The following is a 16,163-nucleotide window of genomic DNA, read 5'->3' as shown; positions in this document are numbered from 1 at the left end:
CGACTAGACTGTAGGGCTATTACTTGATCATGGTCGAGGGCCCGAACCAGGATAAATCGACTGTCTCTTGTGTTAACCAGTCGAGTTCCGCATACGCTGAAGCCTGAACATACTGCCCCGGTACCCTCATGGTAGGCTATCGGTGGTCAAACACCGATAGTTATCATATTGTCTCTTGCCACGTTTGGTATATCATCTCACTCACTCTTGTATTACTTTGTTTCATACTTGTTGTAGCTTGAGTAGGAGTAGCTCTCTAGCTAGTTAGTTGAGTAGCTTGTTTAACTTCTTGTTAGTTGTTAGCTAGCTCAACTAGAGTAAGAGTAGTGACATAGCCTCTTGAGTGTGCCTAGAGATTATAAAGAACTAGAATTGTGGTGTAGGTGGCTTATAACCCTTGTAGAGATAGAGCAAAATTGTAATTGTCCATTTAGGTTATTAACCCTTTGCTCTAATGATTTTATAGGCTATTCACCCACCTCTAGCCATTTAGGGCCTTTCACCCTACCCTAGCTCTCATCTTCCTCGTGCCTCCGTCGAACCTGGCTGGGCCTATGCCTCTATCTAATCCGACTTAGCCCATGCCTTCACCGAATCCCACCAGCCCTAGGCCTCCGCTGGATCCCACTAGCCCCGTCTCCACCGGATCCAGCCGTGACACTGCCACCTCCCCGCATCGTCCTCCTCCATGACCGCTCGAGCACTGTGATGGTAGTGATGCGCTCATGGTGGCCACAAGTCATGGCTCCATCCCCGCCGCTGGACATGGTGCTGGTGGTGGTGTATGGGGGTAAGTTCACCTCCATTCTTATGCAAGGTGGTTTTATCGTCATAGCCAGGACCAACCAAACAACCTAAGGTTGCATTGCCCAAGCCTATCTTAGGTTACCCTGGCTTAAAATATTAGCCAGGCTAGCCTTAGAAAGACAACCAAATAGGCCCCTAAGATCTAGGTATCTATAGAGCTAGAAAACTCTTTTGCATCCCCTGAGCTAGGCCTATGAGAGAGTACATGCAACCAATTAGATAGCCTGACTAGTTATACAATTAACCATACAACCCTATAATTTGGCTGCACGGCTAAGGGCATCCTCAATCACAACTTGCAATAGCTAGCTAGATGAGGCTTACAAAAATAAAAAACATTATAACAGAGGGTTGTGTGAGAGAGAGTTGTTTCTAGAAGATCATGCTAGACTAGTTATTTGAGAGTCTTTAGCTAGTTGATCTCTCCTCGGCTATTTGGAACATCTAGGGTGCCCTAATCGGTGGCTCAAGGATTTTAGGATTCGAGAAAAAGGCATGGATTCGAGCGACACATTGCATCTGCACCATCTGTATTGTATAGGAGATGGAGGGAAAGGCCGCTACTTGCCTAGTTCTGCCGAATCAGTTAAGGTGTTAAAGCCAAAAAGAAAAGAAAAGGATGAAGAAGAAAAAACCTAGAGAAATGGACATATATTGCGGCCATGGTGGCAGTGCAAGAATCATCTCCCCCACCCTCTCCTAGCACACAATTGCTTCTTGGGCCTCATCCCGGCACTGGCCTAGCCTGTTGCTGAAGGCTCACTCGAAGCCTAGGGCTGCTTCGCAGCCGCACCAAGGTGTCTACGCTCACACTCAGGTAGGTACGATGAGTTTCATTTTACTTCCTTCTTCTTTGCTTCTATTTCTTTTTTTATTTTCTTTTATTTTATATGGTCTTTTATTTCTATTTTTCTATTTTAATTTTTTTATTTTTATTTTATTATGTTTTCTTTACTCTAATTAACCATTTTCTTTGTTTTGTTTTTTATTTTGATATTACATTTTTTATTTACCTTTATTTTCTTCTATTTTTATTTTATTTTATTTTATGTTTTCTATAGATTTCTTATTTTATATTTTATTTTGTTCGCTTCTTTTTCATTTTTTTCTTGTGGTGTCTTACTTCTTTTCATTTCCTTTATATTTTATCTTTATATTCATGTTTTAAAATTTTCTTTCTTTACTTTTATTTACCTTTCCTTTCTTGTTTTCTATTTTATGTAGATTTATTTTAATTTTCTATTTTTTACTCTAAATATTTTTTATAAATTTAACCATTTTCATATTTTTTATTTTTTATGGTTTTTTCATTTTGTATGTTACATGACACATGTCATGTTCGTGTAGTATATATATATATATATAATTTTCTTTAGTTTTCTTTTTTTCTTTCCTTATTTGGGTTATTTATTTGTTTTTCTGTATATTTAGCTTATATTGTTCATGTTTGAATTTTGATTTTTCTTCTTTGTCATTTTACTCTAATTAACTAATTTAATATTTTTTACTATTTTATTTCATACATTATATGAGATTCGTATAATATGCATATAATGTTCTTGTAGTACTCATCTGATGTTTTATGATGTATTTGTTATGTTCTTGTACTATAAATACGATGTTTTGTGATGTATTTTATAATGTTATGTTCGTGTTCTGTAGTACTCATGTGATGTTCTATGATGTATTTTATTATGTTTGTGTAGTTGTCGATGTTTGACCATCGATAGCCTGCCACGGGGGTCCCCGGGACAGTATGTTCGGGCTTCAACGTATGCGGAACTCGACGGTTAACGCAAGAGACAATCGATTTATCCTAGTTCGGGCCCTCTATCATAGATCGAGTAATAGCCCTACGTCCAGTCGGCGTTAGCCTTTGCGTTGGATTGATTGTAAAGTGTTGTGTTGTACAATTGTTGTCTGAACTCCCGATCCAAGGAGCCCTATCCTCCTTTATATAGTCAGGAGGCCTAGAGTCCTAGTCGGTTTACAATGAGAGTTTCTAGTAGGATTATAGAGTAATACTGCTACTAAGATTATAGGGGAAGAATCCTAATTAGACTAGGTCTTCTCCCTTCCTTGCGGGGTATCCCATGGGTCCCGCACCGACAAGCCCCCGAGCACTTCATGGTTGAGTTCTGGAAGCCTCGTCTTGTTCCTTCAAGTCTCGTTGAGTAGGAACAAGCATCGTCCGAGTGCTTTCTTGAGCAAAACCGTGCAGCGCTTCATGAGATCTTTGCGTGGTGTGTATCTTTTTGAAGAAAAAAGCGCTCCTATTTGGATGTAGCCTCCCGAGCCTCTGGCTGTTTGGCATAAGGAGCTTGAGGGTCTTTTCTTGAAATCAGTCCTGATTCTTCATCGAAAGGTTCTCGAGCATGTACTCGGGTTCTTTATCAAGAAGAACTCAGATATAGCTCGGTCCGGCTTCTTTTTGTCATGAGTCCTTGAAGTAGTTTTGTCTTGAAAAAAGTCTTCTTGGTGACGTGCGCTTTTTTGAAGAAAAAAGTGTACTCACTGAGTGTAGCTCCCGAGCATCTTGCTGTTTGGAACAAAGAGTTGGAGGGTCTTGAGTCTGATTTGCTCCAGGAACTAAAATCTTCCCCTGTTGCAGGCTCTGAGCATTTTTCCAGGTTCTTTGATTCAAAAAGAACTCGGATGTATTGTCTTGACATATTCTCTGGTAGTCTGCTGTTTGTCAGGTGTAGTTGTATGGTGGTGGTTGAGTGTTAATGTTGCCTATTCATGGGTTGTACAGTGTTGGCATATTATTCCGAATATGCTCTTCTTCGAGTACTGTTCCCTCTTGCATGAGTCTTCTATTATTGAGCCCTATCTTTTCACTGTGTCCTTTATTAGGCTTGTTTCATTAGGTACTCCTAGTCCATGTGCGCCGCTCCTTCGATCTATAAATACCCTCTCGGAGTGCTTGTTTTCATCCATTGAACATTCTATTGAAACCTTCGTAGTCATGTAATATGGTAGTTTGTGAAGTAGAGCAGCCCCCGAGCGTGTTTTGTAGTTCCTGTGTGTCTTGTCATAGCTGGAGGAAGTCTTGTGATAGGGATTAGAGGTAGGCTAATCCCGCAGCAGCAATTGTACTAGGATGTACGTGGCGGTAGTTGGAGGAAGTCTTGTGATGTGGGCTTCGTTCCTTCATCTGGTAGTTCTAGGTTGATCCTCGTCGCCTGTCCTAAGACTGTCCGGTGCAGATCAACACCATATCCAGCATCACATCGGTCTTGGGTAGACAGATGCCTGCCGGCCTTCTCTAGCTCCATGTTGTCCCGCTGTGCTGCTGATTTCCGCCTTGGATGCACTGCGTCCGTCCTTTGAAGAAAACAGTGTAGCCAAGGGCGATTTGTCCTTCCGAGTAGCAATTTGGGACACGTAGTCGTTCCAGAGCCTAGCCGTGTCTGGGTTCCTCTTTGCTACTTTTCTTTTCATGCTACCGAGTTCGTTGGGTCTTGTAAGATGTGTAATCTTCTATTTTTGAAACCAGTTATAAAATGGAAAGGATCTTGTCTTCTGAGTTGTAATTCCTTATTTTCCTGTTGTCCTGGTTGTTGATGAGATTTCTGAGTTCTTTCTAGTAAGGACGGGTTGCTGCGCTCCTTGTGAGATAACCCTTGTTTGCTTCATTGTTGATGAGTTCTTTTTGTGATGATATGATAATTCTACTGAGGTGTTGGATAGATAAGTCTGAAATCTGCCCGTTGAACTATACCGTTGTGTGGATTTGAGCCGTCCGTCATTTTAGCTGTGTCGGTAAATGAACCATTGCGTCCTCATGCCATGTTAAAACGGGCCTGGTGGGCCAGTTTTTTTATCGGTGTAAAATCTATTTAAAGGCCTTTCTCCTCCTTTTCTTTGTTATCTTGCCTTTGCCTTGAAAAAACCCTAGCCTTTGCAACTCTGCCGTTGCCATTGCCGTCGCCATCTGAGCGCCGCCGTCAGAGCCTTCTCTTTTCCTAGTTCTTTTTGCTTCCGTTAGTACATGGGTAGGAAGAAAGCTGCGAGCAAGTCCTAGGCAACCTTCATGGACGAGGAGTTGTCTCTTTCCATGATCGAGAACTAGGAGTTTGTGGCCATGAGGGCTGCCCAGAAAGCTTGGTCGGCTCCGACAACAACTGAAGACTAGCTTCGCGAGCTTGCCGGCGATGGTCTGATCCAGAGCAAGGGCATTGCTGAATGGAGAGTTCTAGGCGAGCATCGGGTCCCTGCTCCAGGTCCTGGTGAGATTATCCTTTTTGTCTCCTTTATCCGTGGTGGTCTTTGCCTTCCTGCTTCCGCCTTCCTTCATCAATTTCTTGGTTATTTTGGGGTTAGTCTAAACCATCTAACTCCTAATGTTGTCCTCCATCTTTCTATTTTCAGTACATCTCTATGAAGCTTTCCTTGGAATTCCTCCTTCTCTTTCTCTTTTCCAGTCACTTCTTTCATTTGAAGCCTCAACCCCGCCATGAAGACACCAATGTTCTTGGTGGCTATGGGATTCAGTTTCGCTAGGATCTTAAAAGCAAGTTCTTTGACTATGACCTAGTTGATTCTATGAGGGATTGGCATGCTAATTGGTTCTATGCCTCCAATTTGATTCCTTCTCTTGCCATACATTCTAGATCTGGTCCCTCGGTTAATGACCGGTGGGAAAAGAACTCCCTAACGCCAGACGAGCTCTAGGCGATCCAGCCAGTTCCTTGAGCGGATAAGCACTCTAAAGCAGCAGGGCTTGACTGGTTTCAGAATCGTCTCTAGTTTTCTTCAGCCATCATGTTTAGCCTCTGAAAGAGCTGAGAGAACTTTGGCTTCGAGTACTCTAGGGCTGAGGATCCTTCACTGCATGGTCCCTGCCCTTGAGTTGACCAACGAAGAGGTACTCGAGCGCCTTTAGAAGATGCTGAAGGGAGCAAGCATTGTCCCGCTTACCATCTCTGAGTACTATGCAAAGAACCCGCCTCCAACTATAAGTTGTTTTCTCTTTTTGTGGGTACTTTTTATGTTTATTTTTGCTGTATCTACTTTTGCTTAATCTTCCTTGTCTTATTCTTTTCGCAGGCATTGGGGCATAACTTTGTTGACCTAATTCCCCTTCATGACCTCCCTGCCATTGCGGGGGCTGGGAGTAGTCTTGCTGGGGCTTCTTTGACTAGAAAGTCACAAACCACCGTAACGCTCCCTGGTGTTTCTTCTGCATTTTTTGACGTATATGAAGAGTACGTTCCTCGTTCAGTTCCTCGAGCTGCTCGTAGCATCGGCAAGAGAGGGCGAGTGGCTGGTTCCTCTTCTGGTGTGCCCAGTTGTTAAGAAAGCTCGCTAGTCGAGTACTTCTTTAGGTACTCAAGTTATAGCTAGCATGCTCTTAGGTGAGCACATTAATACGCTCTGTCCTTTTGTTCCTTGTTTCCATCTTTAACCGAGTACTTTTGTCCTTTTTTAGCTGGTGCTATGGTGGCCTTGGTCGAGACTGAGGAAGAAGAGGATGATGATGTACCCCTTATCATGCGGCGGTGAGTTGTTTTCTTATTTCCCTGTAATTGAAACCTTCTTTTTGTTTTGACATTGGTCTTGATCTCTTTGTAGTAAGTGGTCGTCGGATACCAATTTTTCTGAAGCTCCTACACCGGGTTCTTCCTGTAGCTCCGGCATCGAGTTCTTCCATAGCTCCGGTACTGAGTTCTTCTAGGGCTCCGGTTCTCGCTACGCTGCTCCTACCGCCGAGTGGCGGGGATGTTTTTACTGCCTTGGTTCCCCCAGCAAGGTCTTCTTTTTATTTAATGAGGAAGAAGATAGCTGAGTGAGTGAATTCTGATTTTGTTTCTCTGCTTCTGTTCTTCTTTTTTTCTTATTCTTTTTTGACGGGTTCTCTTGTCATCTTTTAGGCCTTCATCTTCCCCGGCCCTCTAGTCGACTTCTTGTCAAACCTCTAGTGCGCCCTTGCATGCTGAGTCTCAGGGCTCGGAACTGCACAGGGCACCGAGGTGGCTATGAGGGGGATGGAGTCCGCAGCTGCTGATTTGCCAGCTCCCGAAGTGACCATGGCCATGGCGGCGGGTTCATCTGAGGGATTAGCCTTGGCTTCCTAGGGAGATTGCTCTGGTCGTGCCTTCTTTGCCTCGGCCGGCTTCTCCTTCTCCTTCTCCTTCTCTTGCCTCCGGTGGTCCGCCTTTTGCTGATGACGTGGTGCAGCAGTTTGATGCCACTCATCGACTGTCGGAGTTAACTGCTGCCTGGGGAAGCTTATCGACCCTTGTGACTTCTTTTGGAGAAAAGCTCCAGGTAAGTTTTTCTGCCGTTCCTTCTTTGGATGCTCATTTTTCTTCTGTCCTTATGTCATGTTTTTCTTTATCTCTTTTTGCTTAGTCCTTCTCTCATGATCATACTAGCTTCTTTTTCTCGTCTGAAAAATGAGAAAAAGTTGTCTTCTGAGGTGAGTGCCCTGAAAGCCGATCTTGACCTCCTCTGGGCCTGAGTTGGAGACTGAGCGCCAAACGCACCAAAAGGAGGAGAGGGCTCTTCATGCCCGGGTGGTAGAGGCAGAGAAACAGAAGGATGCTGCGGTGGAGTCCATGAAGAATGAGTGCAAAGGTATTGCGGGTTCTGCTTGTTTCCTTTTGCATTTTGACTTCCTTTTTTGCTGACTTGTTTTTGTTGCTTCACCTAGCTCTCCGAGTTGAAAAGCAAAAGCTCTCGGAGGGTATCGAAGAGATGAAGACGCTCGTCCGCACTAACCATAACAAAGCTGAGGAGGTAATTACTCGAGCTAAAGAAGAACTTGCGCTTGCTAAGTTGATTAGGCGTGGAGGTGACTAGGGATCTTATGTAGGCCCAAAAGACTATTCAAGACTTGACCGGTAGGTTGGCAATGGCTATTGATAACTGGAATGCTTTATGGAAGTCTTTTCGGTCAGTAGCCAGCCTTCTCCGAACTCTAGCGGATGATGGTCAATCTTGGGCTCAATTTATTCCCCATGTGCCAACTCGTTTCTAGGGGTTTGTGAAGAGGTGTGCCCATCTGTGTACCAAGAACGTCCTCGCCTAGGTCTGGGTTCTTTCTCCGAACTTTCCTTTGTCCAAGGTAGCCGATGAAGCCGAGAGCCAAGAGTACCTTGATGCCATTGAGAGGTTAGAGCCCGAGGTCGATGACTTAGCCAGGAAGATTGTAGATAATCTCAATATTGATGTTTCTACTCTGGATGATAATGCTTGAATGTAATCTACCTCTATACTCCGGCTTTTGTAACAGAATAGTTATACTGTTTCTTGAATGAAGATTTTTGTTGATGTCTTCTTTGCTTGGATGCCTTGTTTATTCTTTGGATGAGTTGTCCAAGTGATCTGAGTTACTTGACTTGCCGAGTACTTTGTCTTGCTTTCGTCTTTGCCATGTAAACAATTATGCGTGTTACCTTGACAAACTTTCTTGATTTGTCAAGTACTTTTCTGTCCCATGTAAACAACTCGTTATATATAGATCTTTGTGTTGACAACCTTTCTTGATCTGTCGAGTGCTTGTCTGGCCTTCTTCTATGCCATGTAAACAACTCGTTATACGTAGATCTTTAGTGTTCTTGGGTATCTCTAGTGTAGCCCCCAAGCCTCTTGCTATTTGGAACAAGTAGCTAGAGGGTCTTGTCTTGAAATTGCTCTGGTCTATTCCTAGGCTTAGTTTCAGTCGTTTTACATTTTGTTTCGGGTGTTAGCTCGTTAGCTACCCTCATCGGCTGGGCTCAAGCATCTTTTCAGCTATTTTGCTCTTCGGCCGGGATGCTCAGGCGTATTTTTAGCCATTTTGCTTTTTATTTTGGGTGTTAGCTTGTTAGCTACCCTTATCGGCGGGCTCAAGCATCTTTTCAGCTATTTTGCTCTCGACCGGGATGCTCAGGCGTATTTTTAGCCATTTTGCTTTTTATTTCGGGTGTTAGCTTGTTAGCTACCCTCATCGGTGGGCTCAAGCGTCTTTTCAGCTATTTTGCTCTCGGCCGGGATGCTCAGGCGTATTTTCAGCCATTTTGCTTTTTATTTTGGGTGTTAGCTTGTTAGCTACCCTCATCGGTGGGCTCAAGCGTCTTTTTAGCTATTTTGCTCTCGGCCGGGATGCTCAGGCGTATTTTCAGCCATTTTGCTTTTGGTTCGGGTGTTAGCTTATTAGCTACCCTCATCGGCGGGCTTAAGCATGTTTTCAGCTATTTTGCTCTCGGCCGGTATGCTCAGGCATCTTTTTAGCCATTTTGCTTTTTGTTCGGGTGTAGGAAACAACTCAGGGAGAGCCATAATGAGACATATGTTTTTCGAAAAAGAACCATCTTTATTGATCATGAATATTGATAGGTCACAATGGTACATATGTTGCTGGTGAGCGCTATCTTTATTGATCATGAATGTTGATCTCTTGTGTCTTGTGTACATGTTTTCCCTTGAGTTGTTTTCATGCATGGAATCTTCGTAGCTGACTGATGTGCCATGTATTGTTGACTTCTTTTTTGTCTTCAGTTTATCAACTTGTATGTACCTAGTCCAATGACCTTTGTGATGATAAAAAGCCCTTCCCATGGACTGAGTAGTTTATGGCGTCCGTCGGTTTTTTGTATTCTTCTTAATACTAGGTCTCCGACTTGTAATGATCGAGACTGGGTATTTTTGTTGTAGTGGCGTCTTAATCCTTGGAGGTACCTTGCTGATTGAAGGGTAGCATTTACTTTGACTTCTTCTGTACTATCGAGTTCTAATCTTCTGGTGTGTTCTGCTTCTCCTTTGTCATACTGTTATATCCTTGGTGACGTCCAAATCAAGTCGGAAGGTAGTACGGCTTCTGATCCGTAAACTAGGAAGAAAGGAGAGTATCCGGTGGCTCTGCTTATTTGAGTTCATAGCCCCCATACTACTTTGGGTAATTCTTCAATCCATTTTGATCCATAGTTTACTAGTTCTTCATACAATCTTGGTTTCAATCCGGCTAGTATGAGTCCATTAGCCCTTTCTACCTGTCCGTTAGCTTCTGGATATGCGACTGATGCGTAATCTATGCTGAAGCCACAATCCTGTGCCCAACTTTTGAATTCTGTAGCTTGTGAAGGGAGAACCTAAATCTGTGATGATTCGATTGGGCATGCCGAAGCTGGTGCATAATGTCTTGGATGAACTCGACTGCTTTGGTTGCGCTAGTATTTTGCGAGTGGTTTGTATTCGATCCACTTGGTGAACTTGTCAATTGCTACAAAGATGTATTTGAAACCGCCCCTTGCTTTCTTGAGAGGTCCTACTTGATCTAGCCCCCAGCAGGAGAAAGGCCAAGCGGGTGGGATGCAGATGAGATTGTGAGCTGGCACATGAGCTTGTCTTGCGAACATTTGACAACCTTTGCATTTTCTGACAAGTTCTTCTACGTCTTTCAAAGCGGTTGGCCAGTAGAATTCGGTGCAAAATGCCTTGCCTACTAGTGTTCTTGAAGCAGCATGATTTCCACAGTAACCTGAGTGTATTCGCCTAGGATTTCTTTGCCTTCTTCAAATGAGACGCATTTTAGGAGTACTCCTGACTGATGCGGCTCTTCTGTAGAGCTTGTCCCCCACTAGGACAGTAGTTTTTGCTTCTGCGAACAACTCGGGTAGCTTCCTCTTTATCTGCTGGCAACTTATTCTCTTTGATATAATCAATAAAAGCATGTGTCCATGAAGTGTTGATTACCAGAATCTGGTTGCCTTTGGCTGTGAGTTCTGGGGTTGTCTCACCGAGTTGTTTGATAGAAGGAGCTGATAACTCCTCTATGAATACGTCGGGTGGGACCTTTGCCCTATTTGATCCGAGCTTGGCGAGGACATCTGCTGTAATGTTGGAATCGCGCAAGGACATGTAGAATTTCTAGTCCTTGGAAATGTTTTTTCGAGTTTTTGGATTTCAGCACAGTAAGCACCCATGTTTTCTTTGGTGCAATCCCAATCTTTGTTGACTTGGTTGATGACTACAGCCGAATCACCGTATACTGAGTAATCGCTTGATTCCTGAGGGTAATTGCCACTCGTAGCCCGTGGATGAGAGCTTCGTATTCTGCTTCATTATTGGTAGCTTGCCATAATATCTGAAGGACATACTTGAGTTGTTTTCCGTTCAGAGAGATTAGGAGAATGCCCAGTACCGGCTCCGCCTAGCTTGAGTGATCCATCAAAGTACATCTTCTAGTGGTCAAGGATTATATTTGACATAGGTTGTTGAATCTATGTCCACTCAGGCAACAAAATCAGCAAGGGCTTGAGATTTAATTGCTTTCCGTGGGGTGAAATCGATGTTGAGAGCACCGAGTTCAACCACCCACTTAGATATGCATCCTGTTGCATCTCTGTTAGTGTAAGATGTCTCCGAGTGGAAAAATCTATCACCATGGTAATCTTGTGGCTTTCAAAATAGTGATGAAGCTTGCGTGAAGTGATCAGTAGTGCGTAGAGTAGTTTTTGCACATGCGGGTACCAGATTTTTGATTCTGACAGTACTTCGCTGATGTAGTATACTGGGCATTGTACTTTATACACGCGCCCTTCTTCTTCTCTTTCTACTACTATCGCCGTGCTGACTATAGTAGAAGTTGCCGCAATGTATAGCATCATGTCTTCATCTTTCTTTGGAGGTGTGAGGACTGGTGAGGAGGTGAGGTATGCCTTAAGTTTCTTGAAAGCTTCATTGGCTTCTTTCGTCCACTCGAACTTGTCTGTCTTTTTTAGTAGTTTAAAGAAAGGTAACCCTTTTTCGTTGAGTCTTGAAATGAAACGATTGAGTGCCGCCATGCAGCCTGTTAGTGTTTGTACATCTTTGACGCTTCGAGGAGGGCCCATGTCTGTTATGGCTCAAATCTGCTTGGCGCTTGCTTTGATTCCGCGATGACTAACCAAGAATCCGAGTAGTTGTCCTGAAGGAACTCCGAATACACACTTGCTTGGATTCAGTTTCCACCTCCATCTTTTCAGGTTTTCGAAAGTTTGCTTTAAGTCTTCGATTAGTGTATCCGGGTTCTTTGTCTTTACCACTACGTCATCTACATATGCTTCTACGTTTTTACCAATCTGATCACCAAGGCATGTTTGGATAGCTCTTTGGTAAGTTGCACCAGCATTTTTTAGTCCAAATGACATAGTTTTGTAGCAGTAGGCACCGAATGGAGTGATGAAAGATGTCTTGCTCTGGTCTTGTTCTTTTAATGCAATCTGGTGATATCATGAATAGCAGTCAAGGAAGGATAATAGGGCAGATCCTGCTGTTGAATCAACTATCTGATCAATACGTGGTAGCCCAAACGGATCTTTCAGGCAGTGTTTATTGAGATCTGTGTAGTCGACACACATGCGCCACTCGTCTGTATTCTTTTTCTGTACTAGGACTGGGTTTGCTAGCCAATCTGGATGGAGGATTTCTCTGATGAATCCGGCTGCTAATAGCTTCGTGATTTCTTTTTTAATTGCTGCCTTCTTGTCGGGTGAGAATTGTCGTAGCCATTGCTTCATAGGCTTGGAGCCTTCATTGATATCAATTCTATGCTCAGCCAACTCTCTTGGGACCCCTGTCATGTCGGCCGCCTTCCAAACAAAGATATCTTTGTTGTCTCGAAGAAAGTTGGTGAGCACGAGTTCCTATTTTGCCGATAGGTGGGCGCTGATGGTTGCCTGTTTTTGAGGGATCACCGGTGCCCAGATCGATTTGCTTGACGTCGGCTTCTTTTGGTGGTGCTAGGATGCTAGGGTTTTTTTAGCCGGTATCTCTAGCTCTTCTGGGCTCATTTCTGCTGCAACAGTGGTTATTTCTTTTCTTCCATCGTTTGCCTGTGCTTTTGCTGCAATTTGGATTGCCTGAACATCATAGTCAAATGCGCGCTTTAAATCACTTCGAAGAGAAAGAACACCGTTAGGCCCTGGCATCTTAAGCAACAAGTATGGATAATGCGGTATTGCTATGAATTTTGCTAGTGCTAGGTGCCCGAGGACCGCGTGATATGATGAATCGAAGTCCGTGACTTCAAACTTGATGAACTCTATACTGGTAGTTCGAGGGAGTCCCAAAGGTAACCGGTAGAGTGATTTGTCCAAGTGGCATTGCTGCCTTGCTGGGTACTATGTCATAAAAATACGTGCTTGTTGGTGTGATCATCCCGATGAGTTGTAGTCCCATCTTCTTTAGAGTTTTTGAAAAAATGATGTTGAGTCCAGCTCCTCCGTCGATTAGTACTTTCATGACGGTCATATCGGCAATGGTTGGATCTAGAACCAGTAGATAATGGCCTGCATTTCCTACACTGGTCCATTGATCTTCTCTTAAAAATTGGATTGGATACTCTGACCAATTGAGATATCTTGGTGTAGCGGGTTCTGCTGCCATGATGGTTCGTAGCGCTAGCTTTTCTTGATGTTTGCTTCTAGAATCTGGAACCCCGGCAAAGATTACTGCCACTAGTCCCCCTGGATTTTTGAAATCCCTTATCTTCATGGTTGTCATCTTTTTTTCTGATTGTCTTCTTTATTGTTCCCCTTACTATCTTTCTTTGTGTATCTTTCGTTGAAGGTGTAGCAATTTCTGATGGTGTGCTTTCCATTGGGGTGCAAGGGGCAATGTATGTTCTCAATGTCGTCATATCATCTGGATTTTGAAAACTTCTTTGATTTGTCAGCCATTGCTACTGTGTTGTCCTGGGCCACGCTTTCTTTCCTGATGTCTGTTGTTTCGAGGATTTTGCCTATCTGGGTTGTCTCTGTTGTTTCTATCCGGGAATCTTTCTCGTGTCTTTTCCTCTACTGGTAATCATCTTTTCTACTGTTTATCTGAATTCTTCATTGTTTCTTGGGTTTTCTTTGCAGAAGTCTTGAAATTGCCATCTAGCCATGATTCCATGAGAGAAAGCTTCGATTACTTCCCGTTGTGTGATGTCATGTACTTGAGCTCGTAGTTCGCCAAATCGTCGATAGTAATTTCTGAGACTTTCACCTCTTTTCTACTTGAGTCCTTTTAACTCTGCAGTGGGTGATTGGGTGTGTAATAATACCCTGCTGAAATTTTCACAGAAAGCTCTTTGCAAGTCCTTTCAATTTCTGATTGATCCTGGATTCAATTTATCAAACCATTAAAGTGGCATAGTTTCTAGGGCCATGGGAAAGAACAAGGTCTTGATGTCATCGTCCCCACCGGCCAATTCAATCGATTGCGAGTAAATCCTGAGCCATTGCTTTGGTTCGGTCTTGCCATCATACTTGAAGTGGTTGGACTGGCTTGAACTTGTGAGGTAGTCGTATTGAAGTAAGTCTGTTTGCAAAATAGGGGAAATCTATCGTGCGTTCTGGCTTCTGTATATTCTGATTCTGCGCCCCCTTCTTGCCAACTGTTGTCTTGGTGAGAGTAGTTTTGTGTGGCTATCCGAGTAGGTGCTTTGCTTCTGGTCTTTCTTGTTTGTTCGACTCGGTCGTCTTGACTATGATTCCTTCTACTTTCTCTGTTGTGACTTCTGCTCGGTCCAAGTCTTTCGAAAGCGGACTTCCTTTGATTTTGATCTTCCTGTTCATGAGACGCTGACATGTCTGGTAGTCTTGAACGGGCCCTTCCGTCATGCGTCCTTAGGACTGTTGATCGGAGGAAGTCCCGGAGCTGTTCTTGTTTTTCATTAGGATGTGAAGTTGCTCTGAGTTCTTCTAATGCTTCTCGGATCTTGTCGTAGGGTGTATTCGCTGCTCGTCCTTCTTCGACCTCTCATTCTGATTTTCTTCTATTGTACTCAGACTAGGTTTGATTCATATTTGATCCAAGTGTCCTTTCGCTGCTTAGCACGGCATTGATGCCCTTGTTTTAATTTGTTCTTTCTCTCTCTGGCTTGCCTCTGACTCTCAGTCTCACCATCGTGCCCCTGGATAAATGGTGATATGTTGGATTCAGATTCATCTAAAGATCTGACGTGGGGTGCTTCTGGAGGGACTAATGGTGATCGAGGACGGCGAATCATGAATACTTCTCTAGCGTGAGTTGTTCTAGTCATCGTCGTTGATTTCCACACTGCTAGAGCTGTTGATAACCTCAGTAGAGATTTCACAGTCACAGATCGAGTTTCCTTCTTGGTAGGGGTAGAGTTGTTGTTGTTGTATCATCGATTAGTTGGGTGCCGTCATCTTCAGGAACGGAACCTGGCCAATGGACGATATAGTCTTGAGATGTTATAGTTAAGACGAGACCTTCTTGGGCTCCCTTCAGCGGCATTCTAAGCACGGGATATGTGGATCCTTCGGGCCATGTCTGATAAAATGTTGCCATGTTGTAGAGTCCGAACAGGAAGAGGACCCGACTTCTTTGAAGTACCCCGAGTGTACTCCGAGTAGTATTCTTGATAGGTTGACGTCATGGTCCAGAGCCTTGTCGGAAAAGAATTTGGTTTTCTGAAAGAACTCGGATAAGACTCCGTCTCGGAAACAGAACCTGAGTTTGAATCGGATGCGTGAAGTCGCGAAATCAGAGTTGGATTGGACATCACTGAGTTGCGCGAATCTTCTGGCAAGCTGATCTGTCGTTGTCGCCGAAATTAAAAAGTCCTGATGATGATCTGAATCTTCGAGGAGACGGCCTTGGAGCTTGCCATCGTCGCCTGCCTCGCAGATCCATGAAACTGAAAATGAAGGTTGATCCCTTTGAGAAGATCATGTTGTCGAGGTCCATCGAGCTCTTCGGATGCAAAGTCGCCTGAAAGCCCCTACCTGGCACGTCAGCTGTCGATGTTTGACCACCGATAGCCTGCCACGGGGGTCCCCGGGGCAGTATGTTCGGGCTTCAGCGTATGCGGAACTCGACGGTTAACGCAAGAGACAATCGATTTATCCTGGTTCGAGGCCCTCGATCGTAGATCGAGTAATAGCCCTACGTCCAGTCGACGTTAGCCTTTGCGTTGTATTGATTGTAAAGTGTTGTGTTGTACAATTGTTGTTTGAACTCCCGATCCAAGGAGCCCTGCCCTCCTTTATATAGTCAGAAGGTCCAGAGTCCTAGTCGGTTTATAATGAGAGTTCCTAATAGGATTACAGAGTAATATTGCTACTAAGATTACAAGGAGAAGAATCCTAATTAGACTAGGTCTTCTCCCTTCCTTGCGGGGTATCCCATGGGTCCCGCACCGACAGTAGTATAAATGCGATGGTCTATGATGTATTTTATAATATTTATGTTCCTATAGAACATGTGATGTTATAGAATATGTTTTTAGATGTTCTATAATATCTTTGAATATTCATATAGTACCCAGTGAGATGTTCTATGGTATATTTTACGTTGTTTAGGTAGAAGTGACGTTATTTTTTATTTTACTCTACTACTTGTTTTCTTTTTATGATTTTTTTCCAATGTCTTGTTCT

The sequence above is a fragment of the Miscanthus floridulus genome, chromosome 6 (genome assembly GCF_019320115.1).
Source record: "Miscanthus floridulus cultivar M001 chromosome 6, ASM1932011v1, whole genome shotgun sequence".
NCBI lineage: Eukaryota > Viridiplantae > Streptophyta > Magnoliopsida > Poales > Poaceae > Miscanthus > Miscanthus floridulus.
This window is presented reverse-complemented; position numbering follows the sequence as displayed.